Source organism: Eubalaena glacialis, chromosome 7 (assembly GCF_028564815.1).
Source record: "Eubalaena glacialis isolate mEubGla1 chromosome 7, mEubGla1.1.hap2.+ XY, whole genome shotgun sequence".
Classification (NCBI taxonomy): domain Eukaryota; kingdom Metazoa; phylum Chordata; class Mammalia; order Artiodactyla; family Balaenidae; genus Eubalaena; species Eubalaena glacialis.
The window spans coordinates 76726140-76741378 of NC_083722.1; the positions used below are offsets into that span (position 1 = coordinate 76726140).

At 39.0% G+C, this 15239-nt stretch overlaps 1 protein-coding gene across 6 annotated transcripts in view; it reads right to left on the reverse strand.

Annotated features, from left to right (window-relative positions):
• Nucleotides 1-15239, reverse strand: part of NEK4 (NIMA related kinase 4) — a 36232-nt gene that overhangs the window by 995 nt on the left and 19998 nt on the right. The gene's annotated exons all lie outside the window — the stretch shown is intronic.

The window sequence follows — 15239 nt, forward strand, 5'->3', positions numbered from 1 at the left end:
TCTGTGGTATTCCTACCAAAAATGCATAATCTGGATCTATTCATGAGGAAACATCAAACACACCCAATCTGAGGGGCATGTTATAAAACACATGGCCTATACTCTTCAAAAACGTCAAGGTCATGAAAAACAAAGACTCAGTAACTGTTCCAGATTAAAGGAGACATAACAACTAAATCTAAAATGTAATCCTGGGGCTTCCCTGGTGGCACAGTGGTTAAGAATCCTCTTGCCAATACAGGGGACACAGGTTCGAGCCCTGGACCGGGAAGATCCCACATGCTGCGGAGCAACTAAGCCCATGCACCACAACTACTGAACCTGCACTCTAGAGCCTGCGAGCCACAACTACTGAAGACTGTGCGCCTAGAGCCCATGCTCCGCAACAAAAGAAGCCACCACAATGAGAAGCCCACGCACCACAACGGAGAATAGCCCCCGCTCACTGAAACTAGAGAAAGCCTGCGCACAGCAACGAAGACCCCATGCAGCCAAAAATAAATAAATAAAATAAATAAATTTTAAAATAAAAATAAAATGTAATCCTAATTGGTTCCACATCCAGCATGACAGCGTGAGAAGCTCTGCAGACACCTCTTCAGTGAAACTGGTGAAAATATTTAAAAAACCAACCATTTAAAGTCTCTGGAAATGGTCATAAGGGCATATAGCAAATAGGGACCCTTTTTTTTTTTCAAGAAAATCTACTAAAACTCAGTTAAAAACAGTAAAGCTACTAAGAACAATGAGAGTCAGTGAACTGAATTAAAATGAAATGTCTCCCTCCCCACTCCAGCTCAGTGAGACAAAAACTTTACTACACTGGTGAAGTCAAGAAACTTCTTTCCCCCTAACTCCTAGTTGGAAGGCTATCTTCCTGGGAGGGGCAGGACATCGGCATATTTCATCCTGCCCCCAATACCTGATGGTGACAGTAAGCTTTGGGAGAGTGCAGCCAAGAGGTGGTAGCTTCTTTTTTATGCCCAGCTCAGACATGTAGGATAGAGGCTCTATCTTGGGTACAGGGCCACTGAAAATACAGGGACCCCAATCACCTTTGCCCCAGACCATAAAGTGAAGTTTCCATGCTGGGTGAAGCATGCCAAGAAGACCAGATGCTACTGCCTCTCACCCTCTCTGAGCTTCCAAAGTGGGGGTATCGCTCAGAGACAAGCAAGCTACTGTTCCCACTCCCAGCTCCCGAGCTGTGCTCCCAGATTTTGCCTGGGGGTAGAAGCAAGACATAAAATAAGCACCAAGTCTTTAATGAACCGACTTCATTTGGAACAGAGTGTGGAGAATTCAAGCCTAAGGGTGCTCTCAAAAACTGGAGGTAGTGGTGAAAGGCAACTGGGAGGAGATTAGTACTAGGTGCATTGGATATATAGGCTAAACTGTACGCCAGCTACTTTAAAAGAACCAAGAAGCTGGAGGGGCCCTGCGTTCAGAACAAATCTCAAACACTAAGCTTGGGAACTACCTCTTCAAAGGAGCTCAGCTTTGATTGGATCAGCCTATGGATCAATGTAGCCCCAGGGCATTACTGAGAACAATAAAAGCGATCAGCTGGCAACCAAAAAACATCTGGGTGAGGTCTGGGAAAGGGAGCATCAAGAGAGCTCTGCCAGGGACTTCCCTGATGGTCCGGTGGGTAAGACTCCATGCTTCCAAGGCAGGGGGTTTGGGTTTGATCCCCGGGGTCGGGGAACTAGATCCCGCATGTGTGCCGCAACTAAGAATTCTCATGCCGCAACTAAGAAGTCCGCATGCTGCAACTAAGACCCAGTGCAGCCAAAATAAATAACTAACTAAATAAAGAGAGCTCTGCCAAACCCACTGTCATTCCAAGGTAGTTGTGAACATACCCAAGGCTGTACCCTAGGGGCAACATCAGAGGCTTTACATTGTGGGGACCAGGGTAAGGGGTTCATAGACTTTACTAATATAATCCAGCCAATCACTAAACAAATAAACAAGCAAATAACAATAACAACCCCCCACCACTGGAGGCCAATACTCAGACTTGTAACCATTTATTATCTAAAATGTCTAGTTTCCAACAAAAAGTTATGAGACATGCAAAGAAATAGAATAGTATGACACATACACTAGAATAAAAGCAGGCAAGAGAAACTGCCTGTGAGAGCAACCAGATGTTGGATTTAACAGACAAAAACATCAAAGTAGGTATTATGAGCATGTTCACAGAACTAAAGGAAACCATGATTACAGAAGTAAAGAAAGGTATGATGACAATGTCACATCAAACAGAGAATATTGAGGAAGAGAAAGAAGGCATTAAAAAACCAAATGGAAATTCTGGAGTTGAAAAGTGCAATAACAAATGAAAAAATTCACCTGGGAGGCTAAACAGTATATTTTAACTGGCATAGAGAATAAGTGAGCTTGGAGATAGATCAACAGAGATTATGCAATCCAAAGAACAGAGAGAAAAGAAAATGAAGAAAAATGAACAGTTTCAGAGAAATGTAAGACACCATTAAGCACAACAGCACATGTATAATGGGAGTACCAGAAGAAGAGGAGAGAGAAAAGGAGCAGAAAAAATATTTGAAGAATATTGGCTGAAAATTTCCCAAATTTTAAAAAAGCAATCTACACATCCAGGAATCTCAATGAACTCTAAGCAGGATCATCTCAAAGAGATCCACACATGGACACATTAAAGTAAAAGTCCTGATGCTATAATGCATACATAAGTCAAAATGTAAGGTTGTACACATGCAACTTATATAATGTTATAAACCAATGTTATCTCAATAAGAAAAAATAAATTTAAAAAAATAATAAAAAGCAATATTCCAACAACAACAACAAAGTAAAAGTGCTGAAAGCCAAAGGCAAGGAGAAAATCTTGAAAGCAGCAAGAGAAAAATGACTCAGTACTTACAAGAGAACCCCAATAACATTAACAGCTGACTTACCATAAACAATGAAGGCCAGAAGGCAGTGGGATAACATATTCAAAGTACTCAAAGAAAAAACTGTCAACTAAGAATTGCATATCCAGTAAGGCTATCTTTCAAAAATGAAGGCAAAATAAAGATATTCCCAGATAAACAAAAACAGAATTTGTGACTAGCAGACTTGCCTTGCAAGAACTACTAAAGGAAGCTCATCTGGCTGAAAGCAAGAGACCCCAGGCAATAATTCCAATTTACATGAAAACACAAAAAGCACTGATGAAGGTAATTATGTAAATAAAAACAATATAAATACAAATTGCTTCTCCTTTTCTTCTCTGAACTGATTTTAAAAGCATTGTGTAATACAATATGTATAGAAGATGGTGGAGGAGGAAGAAGCACCAGGAATCTATCTCCTCACATGGACAAAAATTGCACTGGCAGAATCTGCCAGATGTAACTATTTTGGAACTCTGGAGTCTATTAAAGGCTTGAAATATTCAGAGGAAGGCTTGGATGGTAAATTTTGGTTAATTCCAGTCAATTTCAGCTCTTAGCACCCCCCTACCTAGAGGCAGGTAGCTGTCCAACATTCCTGGGGCAGCCTGTAGATAGCTTATAGGAGCCAGGGTAGGGTAGGCAATAAGAATCTTGTCTTCCAAGTACTAGGGATCTCTGTACTGACAGCTGATTGCTGCTTCTCATCACAGAGGGACAGACACAGAGGCAGGCAACCACTGTTGCAACGCTCATTGACATTGTTACAAACACCATAGTCTCCAGCTGCAGCAACTTCCAAGGGATTTAAAGGGACTAACATAGGTATTGTGGGAGTCCCAGAAGAAGAGAGAAAGAGGAAGTGAAATTATTTAAAGAAATAATAGCCAGAAACTTCCCAAGTTTGATGAAAGACACGAATATAAACATCAAAGAATCTCAACAAACTCCAAGTAGGATGAACACAAAGAGTTCACATTCAGACACATTATAATCAAACTGTCAAATGCCAAAGACAATCTTGAAAGCAACAAGAAAGGAGCAGCTCTTCACATGCAAGGGATTCCTCAGTAAGATAATAAGCAGATTTCTTATCAGAAACTTTGGAAGCCAAAAGACAGTGGGATGATATTTTCAAAGTGAAAAAAACTGTCAACCAAGAATCCTGTATCTGGCAAAAATGTCCTGCAAAAGTGAAAGAAAAAAGAAGGAAATCTTGCCATCTGCAACAACATGGATGGACCTTGAAGGTATTATGCTAAGTGAAATAAGTCAGAAAGAGAAAGCCAAATACTGTATGAGCTCAGTTACATGCAGAATCTGAAAAAAACCAAACTCATAGAAAGAGACAACAGACTAGTGGTTGCCAGAGGCGGGGAGTGGGGGTGAAGGAAATGGGTAAAGGTGGTCAAAACGTAGAAACTTCTGGTGAGTTTTGGGGGTATAATATACAGCATGGTAACTATAGTTAATTGTACTCTATTGTACATTTGGAAGTTGCTAATAGTAGATCTTAAAAGTTCTCATCACAAGAAAAAAAAGTTTATGACAGATGATAGATGCTAACTAAACTTATTGTGGTAATCATTTCAAAGTATATACATATATCAAATCATTATGTTGTATACCTTAAACTAACACAGTGTTACATATCAATTATTTCTCAATAAAACTGGGTGGGGGAGAACTTAAGACATTCCCAGATAAATGATGAAGAAGTTTATTATCACTAGACCTGCCCTGCAAGAAATACCAAAGGAAGTCATGCAGGTAGATATGAAAGCATACTAGACAACAACACAAAGCTGTATGAAGAAATAAAAGTCTCAGTAAAGGTAAATACATGGGCAATTGTCAAAGCTAGTATTATAACAATGGTTTGTAATTCCATTTTTTATTTTCTACATGATTTAAGACACTAATACACTAAAAAAAAATTATTAGTCTAAAAAGTTATTAGTCTAGTACTAATGTAACTTCGGTTTGTTCCACATTTTGTTTTCTTCAAAATTTAAGAGACTAATGCATTAAAAAATAAAACCAATTACTAGTTTATGTTTTTCGTTACACAATACATAAAGATGTAATTCTGTGACATCAATAACCAAAAGGGGTGAAGACAGAGCTTTAAAGCAGCAGATTTTTTAAGTTAAGCTGGTATAAATTCAGATTTGAGTATTAAAACTAGGATGTTAAATGTAATCTCCATGGTAACCTCAAAGAAAATAGTTATAGAATATACACTAAAGGAAATGAAAAGGGAATTAAAATGTTTCACTACAAAAAAAAAGAAGTACTAAACATAAAAGAGGGCAGTAATACAGGGTATTAGGGACAGAAAAAGCTATAAAGCATATAGAAAACAAACAGCAAAATAATGGAAGTTCCTCCTTATCAGTAATTGCTTGAGTGTAAATGAATTAAACTCTCCAATCACAAAGACGGAAATTGGCAGAACTGTTAACAAAACTATGCTTTCTGGGGCTTCCCTGGTGGCGCAGTGGTTAAGAATCCACCTGCCAATGCAGGGGACACAGTTCGAGCCCTGGTCCGGGCAGATCCCACATGCCGCGGAGCAACAAAGCCCGTGTGCCACAACTACTGAGCCGGGGCTCTAGAGCCTGTGAGCCGCAACTACTGAGCCCGTGTGCCACAACTACTGAAGCCCGTGCGCCTAAAGCCCGTGCTCCGCAACAAGAGAAGCCACCGCAATGAGAAGCCCACACACCGCAACGAAGAGCAACCCCCACTTGTCGCAACTAGAGAAAGCCTGCGCATAGCAACGAAGACCCAATGCAGCCAAAAATATAATTAATTAATTAATTAATTTTTAAAAAAACTATATGCTTTCTACAAGAGACTTTAGATCCAAAACAGATTGAAAATGAAAGGATTGAAAAAGATATCCCATGCAAATAGTAACCAAAAGAGAGCAGGGGTGACTATACTAATATCAGACAAAACAGACTTGAAGACAAAAAAGGTTACAAGACACAATGACATTATACATTAACAAAAGGATCAATACGGCAGGAAGATATAATAATTATAAACATTTATGCACCTAATAACAGACCATCAAAATATTTGACGCTAAATTTGACAGAATTAAAGGAAAAAATAGACAGTTCTACAAATAATAGTTGGAAACTTCACACTCTCAATAACGGATAGGACAACCAGACAGAAGATACGAAAACAGAGGAGTTGAACAATGCAAAAACTAACTAGATCTAACAGACATATAGGGAACACTCTACCCAACAATAGGATACACATCCTTCTCAAGTGCACATGTAACATTTTCCAGAAGAGATATATATATTAGGCCACAAACTAAGTCTCAATAGATTAAAAAGAACATACAAAGTATCTTCTCTGACCACAACAGGATGAAGTTAGAAATCAATGACAGAAGGAAACTAGAATATTCACACATTTATGGAAATTAAATAACACACTCCAATGCACCAAAGAAGAAATCACATGGGAAATTTAAGATATTGAGAGACAAATGAAAATGAGAACAATATACCAAAACTTATGAGATGCAGCAAAAGCAGTGCTAAGGGGGTAATTTATAGCTCTAAATGCTTATGTTAAAAAAGAAAAAAGATTTTGGGACTTCCCTGGTAGTCCAGTGGCTAAGACTCTGCGCTCCCAATGCAGGGGGCCTGGGTTCAATCCCTGGTCAGGGAACTAGATCTCACATGTTGCAACTAAGAGTTCACATGCTGCAACTAAAGATCCCGCATGCCACAAGGAAGATCCCACATGTGGCAGTGAATATACCACTGTGCCGCAACTAAGACCTGACACAACCAAATAAATAAATAAATATTTTTTTTAAAAAAAGAAAAATGATTTCAAGTCAACAACATAACATTGCAGCCTAAAGAAATAGAAAATAGAACAAATTAAACCTAAAACTAGCAGAAGGAAGGAAATAATAAGATTATAGCTGAGATGAATATAATTGAGAACAGAAAAATAGAAAAAAATCAATAAAAGCAAAAGTTGGTTCTTCAGAAAGATGAACAAAATGGACAAACCTTTAGCTATACTAAGAAAAAAAAAAAGACTCAAAATACTAAAATCTGAAATGGATTTGGGACGTTACTGCCACTCTAATAAAAAGAAATAAAAAGGATTCTAAGAAAGTACTATGAACAATTGTACACCAACAAGTTGCATAACCTCGACAAAATGGACAAATTCCAAGAAACATAAAACCTACCAAAACTGAATCATGAAGAAATAGAAAATCTGAATATCCCCATAACTAGCAAGGAGACAGAATCAGTAATCTAAACCTCCTAACAAGCAAAGGCCCTGGACCTTTGCTGGTGAATTCTGCCAAACATTTGGACAGGAACTGATACCAATCCTTCTCAAACTCTTCAGAGAGTTAATGAGGAAGGAGTACTTCCTGGCTCATTTATGAGGCCAGCATTGCTGGTGCTAGGGCCAAACAGGGACACTATAGGAAGAGAAAAATATAGACTAATCTTCCTTATGACCACTGATGCAAAAATCTTCAACAAAATACTAGATGATTAAGGTGTTCATGAGAGATACTGGTCTCATGTTTTTTTCATGTAGTGTCCTCGTTGGGTTTTGGTATCATGGTTGTTCTGGTCTTATGGGGAGAAATGGGAAATGTCCCTTCTTTTTCTGTTTTCTAAAGAATTTGTGTAGGATTTGTGTTATTTCTTCCTTAGATGATTGGAAGAATTCACCAGCAAAGCCATCTGGGCCTGAAGTTTTCTTTACGGGCGAGTTTTACTTTTCCTAGATGCTGTGTTTAGGCTTTGTATCAAGGCTTAGAGTAGTTACATTCATACACACAGAAATTAGAATGGTGGTTGCCAGGAGCTGGTAGGAGGGGTAAGTGGGGAGTTTTTGTTTAATTGGTACAGAGTTTCAGTTTTGCAAAATGCAAAAAGTTCTGGAGATGGATGGTGGTGATGTTTGCACAATAATGTAAACATACTTAAGGCCACTGAACCAAATACTTAAAAATGGTTAAAATGCTAAATTTGAAGTTATGTGTATTTTACTGTTAATTTTAAAAACCAGCATGTATATAATACACTGTTGAACCTATAAAATAGAAAAATGTAATATATTTGTGCAAATATATGTGGAAATTAAACAATACACTCCTAAACAACCAACCTTACAGAAATAAAAAATATTAAAAAGAATTTCTATTAATAATTGTATGCCAGTGTGTGGGCCCTGAACCAAGATGGCAGAGTAGAAGGCCGTGCTCTCACTCCCTCTTGTGATAACACCAGAATCACAACTAGCTGCTGGACAATCATCGACAGGAAGACACTGGAACTCACCAAAAAAGATACCCCACACCAAAAGACAAAGGAGAAGCCAAAGTGAGATGGTAGGAGGGGTACAATCACAGTAAAATCAAATCCCATAACTGCTGGGTGGGTGACTCACAGACTGGAGAACACTTATACCACAGAAGTCCACCTACTGGACTGAAGGTTCTGACCCCATGTCAGGCTTCCCAACCTGGGGGTCCGGCAACAGGAGGAGGAATTCCTAGAGAATCAGACTTTGAAGCCTAGTGGGAATTGATTGCAGGACTTCGACAGGACTGGGGGAAACAGAGACTCCACTCTTGGAGGGCACACACAAAGTAGTGTGTGCATCGGGACCCAGGGGAAGGAGCAGTGACCCCAGGGGAGACTGAACCAGACCTACCTGCTAGTGTTGGAGAGTCTCCTGCAGAGGCGGGGGGTGGCTGTGGATCACCGCGGGGACAAGGACACTGGCAGCAGAAGTTCTGGGAAGTACTCCTTGGTGTGAGCCCTCCCAGAGTCTGCCATTAGCCCCACTAAAGAGCCCAGGTAGGCTCCAGTGTTGGGTTGCCTCAGGCCAAACAACCAACAGGGAGGGAACCCAGCCCCACCCATCAGCAGTAAAGCAGATGAAAGTTTTACTGAGCTCTGCCCACCAGAGCAACAGCCAGCTCTACCCACCACCAGTCCCTCCAATCAGGAAACTTGCACAAGCCTCTTAGAAAGCCTCATCCACCAGAGGGCAGACAGCAGAAGCAAGAAGAACTACAGTCCTGCAGCCTGTGGAACAAAAACCACATTCACAGAAAGATAGACAAGATGAAAAGGCAGAGGGCTATGTACCAGATGAAGGAACAAGATAAAACCCCAGAAAAACAACTAAATGAAGTAGAGATAGGCAACCTTCCAGAAAAAGAATTCAGAATAATGATAGTGAAGATGATCCAGGACCTCAGAAAAAGTATGGAGGCAAAGATCGAGAAGATGTAAGAAATGTTTAACAAAGACCTAGAAGAATTAAAGAACAAACAAACAGAGATGAACAACACAATATCTGAAATGAAAACTACACTAGAATGAATCAATAGCAGAATTACTGAGGCAGAAGAACGGATAAGTGACCTGGAAGACAGAATGGTGGAATTCACTGTTGTGGAACAGAATAAAGAAAAAAGGGTGAAAAGAAATGAAGACAGCCTAAGAGACCTCTGGGATAACATTAAATGCAACAACATTCACATTATAGGGGTCCCAGAAGGAGAAGAGAGAGAGAAAGAACCCGAGAAAATATTTGAAGAGATTATAGTCGAAAACTTCCCTAACATGGGAAAGGAAATAGCCACCCAAGTCCAGGAAGGGCAGAGAGTCCCATACAGGATAAACCCAAGGAGAAACACGCCGAGACACATAGTAATCAAATTGGCAAAAATTAAAGACAAAGAAAAATTATTGAAAACAGCAAGGGAAAAACGACAAATAACAAACAAGGGAACTCCCATAAGGTTAACAGCTGATTTCTCAGCAGAAACTCTACAAGCCAGAAGGGAGTGGCATGATATACTTAAAGTGATGAAAGGGAAGAACCTACAACCAAGATTACTCTACCCGGCAAGGATCTCATTCAGATTCGATGGAGAAATCAAAAGCTTTATAGACAAGCAAAAGCTAAGAGAATTCGGCACCACCAAACCAGCTCTACCACAAATGCTAAAGGAACTTCTCTAAGTGGGAAACACAAGAGAAGAAAAGGACCTACAAAAACAAACCCAAAACAATTAAGAAAATGCTCATAGGAACATACATATCGATAATTACCTTAAACGTGAATGGATTAAATGCTCCAACCAAAGACACAGGCTTGCTGAATGGATACAAAAACAAGACCCATATATATGCTGTCTCCAAGAGACCCACTTCACACCTAGGGACACATACAGACTGAAAGTGAGGTGATGGAAAAAGATATTCCATGCAAATGGAAATCAAAAGAAAGCTGGAGTAGCAATACTCATATCAGATAAAATAGACTTTCAAATAAAGAATGCTACAAGAGACAAGGAAGGACACTACATAATGACCAAGGGATCAACCCAAGAAGAAGATATAACAATTATAAATATATATGCACCCAACATAGGAGCACCTCAATACATAAAGCAATTGCTAACAGCTATAAAAGAGGAAATCAACAGTAACACAATAACAGTGGGGGACTTTTTTTTTTTTTTAATTTATTTTATTTTATTTTTATTTTTATGGCTGTGTTGGGTCTTCGTTTCTGTGCGAGGGCTTTCTCTAGTTGTGGCAAGTGGGGGCCACTCTTCATCGTGGTGCGTGGGCCTCTCACTATCATGGCCCCTCCTGTTGCGGGGCACAGGCTCCAGACGCGCAGGCTCAGTAATTGTGGCTCAGGGGCCCAGTTGCTCCGCGGCATGTGGGATCTTCCCAGACCAGGGCTCGAGCCCGTGTCCCCTGCATTGGCAGGCAGACTCAACCACTGCGCCACCAGGGAAGCCCCAGTGGGGGACTTTAACACCTCACTTACACCAATGGACAGATCATCCAAAATGAAAATAAATAAGGAAACAGAAGCTTTAAATGACACAATAGATCAGATAGATTTAATTGATATTTATAGGACATTCCATCCAAAAACAGCAGATTACACTTTCTTCTCAAGCGCGCACGGAACATTCTCCAGGATAGATCACATCTTGGGTCACAAATCAAGCCTCAGTAAATTTAAGAAAACTGAAATCATATCAAGCATCTTTTCTGACCACAACGCTATGAGATTAGAAATGAATTACAGGGAAAAAAACGTAAAAAACACAAACATGGAGGCTGAACAATACATTACTAAGTAACCAAGAGGTCACTGAAGAAATCAAAAAGGAAATCAAAAAATACCTAGAGACAAATGACAACGAAAACGCAACGATCCAAAACCTATGGGATGTAGCAAAAGCAGTTCTAAGAGGGAAGTTTATAGCTATACAAGCCTACCTCAAGAAACAAGAAAAGTCTCAAATAAACAATCTAACCTTACACCTAAAGGAACTAGAGAAAGAAGAACAAACAAAACCCAAAGTTAGCAGAAGGAAAGAAATCATAAAGATCAGAGCAGAAATAAATGAAATAGAAACAAAGAAAACAATAGCAAAGATCAATAAAACTAAAAGCTGGTTCTTTGAAAAGATAAACAAAATTGATAAACCACTAGCCAGACTCATCAAGAAAAAGAGGGAGAGGACTCAAATCAATAAAATTAGAAATGAAGACGGAGAAGTTACAACAGACACGGCAGAAATACAAAGCATCCTAAGAGACTACTACAAGCAACTCTATGCCAATAAAATGGACAACCTGGAAGAAATGGACAAATTCTTAGAAAGGTATAACCTTCCAAGACTGAACCAAGAAGAAATAGAAAATATGAACAGACCAATCACAAGTGATGAAATTGAAACTGTGATTAAAAATCTTCCAACAAACAAAAGCCCAGGACCAGATGGCTTCACAGGTGAATTCTATCAAACATTTAGAGAAGAGCTAACACCCATCCTTCTCAAACTCTTCCAAAAAATTGCAGAGGAAGGAACACTCCCAAATTCATTCTATGAGGCCACCATCACCCTGATACCAAAACCAGACAAAGATACTACAAAAAAAGAAAATTACAGACCAATATCACTGATGAATATAGATGCAAAAATCCTCAACAAAATACTAGCAAACAGAATCCAACAACACATTAAAAGGATCACACACCATGATCAAGTGGGATTTATCCCAGGGATGCAAGGATTCTTCAACATATGTAAATCAATCAATGTGATACACCATATTAACAAATTGAAGAATAAAAACCATATGATCATCTCAATAGATGCAGAAAAAGCTTTTGACAAAATTCAACACCCATTTATGATAAAAACTCTCCAGAAAATGGGCATAGAGGGAACCTACCTCAACATAATAAAGGCCATATACGACAAACCCACAGCAAACATCATTCTCAATAGTGGAAAACTGAAAGCATTTCCTCTAAGATCAGGAACAAGACAAGGATGTCCACTTTCACCGCTATTATTCAACATAGTTTTGGAAGTCCTAGTGTCAGCAATCAGAGAAGAAAAAGAAATAAAAGGAATACAAATTGGAAGAGAAGAAGTAAAACTGTTACTGTTTGCAGATGACATGATACTATACATAGAGAATCCTAAAGATGCCACCAGAAAACTACTAGAGCTAATCAATGAATTTGGTAAAGTTGCAGGATACAAAATTAATGCACAGAAATCTCTTGCATTCCTATACATTAATGATGAAAAATCTGAAAGAGAAATTAAGAAAACACTCCCATTTACCACTGCAACAAAAAGAATAAAATACCTAGGAATAAACCTACCTAGGGAGATAAAAGACCTGTATGCAGAAAACTATAAGACATTGATGAAAGAAATTAAAGATGATACCAACAGATGGAGAGATATACCATGTTCTTGGATTGGAAGAATCAACATTGTGAAAATGACTATACTATCCAAAGCAATCTACATATTCAATGCAATCCCTATCAAATTACCAATGGCATTTTTTACGGAGCTAGAACAAAAAAATCTTAACATTTGTATGGAGACACAAAAGACCCCAAATAGCCAAAGCAGTCTTGAGGGAAAAAAACGGAGCTGGAAGAATCAGACTCCCTGACTTCAGACTATACTACAAAGCTACAGTAATCAAGACAATATGGTACTGGCACAAAAACAGAAATACAGATCAATGGAACAGGATAGAAAGCCCAGAGATAACCCCACGCACCTATGGTCAACTAATCTATGACAAAGGAGGCAAGGATATACAATGAAGAAAAGACAGCCTCTTCAATAAGTGGTGCTGAGAAAACTGGACAGCTACATGTAAAAGAATGAAATTAGAACACTCCCTAACACCATACACAAAAATAAACTCAAAATGGATTAGAGACCTAAATGTAAGACCGGACACTATAAAACTCTTAGAGGAAAACATAGGAAGAACACTCTTTGACATAAATCACAGCAAGATCTTTTTTGATCCACCTCCTAGAGTAATGGAAATAAAAAGAAAAATAAACAAATGGGACCTAATGATACTTCAAAGCTTTTGCACAGCAAAGGAAACCATAAACAAGATGAAAAGACAACCCTCAGAATGAGGGAAAATATTTGCAAACGAATCAACGGACAAAGGATTAATCTCCAAAATATATAAACAGCTCATGCAGCTCAATATTAAAAAAACAAACAACCCAATCCAAAAATGGGCAGAAGACCTAAATAGACATTTCTCCAAAGAAGACATACAGATGGCCAAGAAGCACATGAAAAGCTGCTCAACATCACTAATTATTAGAGAAATGCAAATCAAAACTACAATGAGGTATCACCTCACCCCAGTTAGAATGGGCAACATCAGAAAATCTACAAACAACAAATGCTGGAGAGGGTGTGGAGAAAAGGGAAGCCTCTTGCACTGTTGGTGGGAATGTAAATTGATACAGCCACTATGGAGAACAGTAGGGAGGTTCCTTAAAAAACTAAAAATAGAATTACCATATGACCCAGCAATCCCACTACTGGGCATATACCCAGAGAAAACCATAATTCAAAAAGACACATGCACCCCAATGTTCATTGCAGCACTATTTACAATAGCCAGGTCATGGAAGCAACCTAAATGCCCATCGACAGATGACTGGATAAAGAAGATGTGATACATATATACAACGGAATATTACTCAGCCATAAAAAGGAAAGAAATTGGGTCATTTGTTGAGACGTGGATGGATCTAGAGACTGTCATACTGAGTGAAGTAAGTCAGAAAGAGAAAAACAAATATCGTATATTAACGCATATATGTGGAACCTAGAAAAATGGTATAGATGAACCGGTTTGCAGGGCAGAAATTGAAACACAGATGTAGAGAACAAACGTATGGACACCAAGGGGGGAAAGCGGCAGGGGGTGGGGGTGGTGGTGTGATGAATTGGGCGATTGGGATTAACATGTATACACTGACGTGTATAAAATTGATGACTAATAAGAACCTGCTGTATAAAAAAATAAATAAAATAAAATTCAAAAAAAAATTGTATGCCAATTAGATAACTTAGTTGAAAAGGACAAATTCCTAGAAAGACACAAATTTTAGAAAGAGAAGAACAAATAATCTGAATATAGTAAGTAAAGACATGGAATTTATTATCAAAAAACTCCCCACAAAGAAAAGCTCAGGTCCACCCAGATGCCTTCATTGGTGAATTCTAGCAAACATCTCAAGAAGAATTAATACCAGTTCTTCACTAATTCTTCCCAAAAAAGATGAGGGAAACTCCCCAACTCATTCTGAGGCCAGTATTACCCTGATAACAAAACCAATAAAAATATCACAAGAAAAGAAAACTGAAGACCAATATCTCATGTGAACACAGACACAAAAACGCTCAACAAAATACTAGAAACATGACTCTAGCAACATATAAGAAGCAGTATACACGAAGACCAAGTGGGATTTATCTCAGGAATACAAGGATGATTTAACATCCAAAAACCAATTAATGCAACACACCATACCAACAGAATAAAAAACAAAAGCCACGTGATCATCTAAATAGAAAGCATTTGACAAACCCAACACCTTTTCATGATAAAAACACTTAGCAGGGCTTCCCTGCTGGTGCAGTGCTTAAGAATCCTCCTGTCAATGCAGGGGACACAGGTTCGAGCCCTGATCCAGGAAGATCCCATACGCCGCGGACCAACTAAGCCTGTGCACCACAACTACTGAGCCTGCGCTCTAGAGCCCGCAAGCCACAACAACTGAGCCCGTGTGCCACACCTACTGAAGCCCACATGCCTAGAGCCCATGCTCCACAATAAGAGAAGCCACCGCAATGAGAAGCCCGTGCACCGCAACGAAGAGTAGCCCCTGCTCTCCACAACTAGA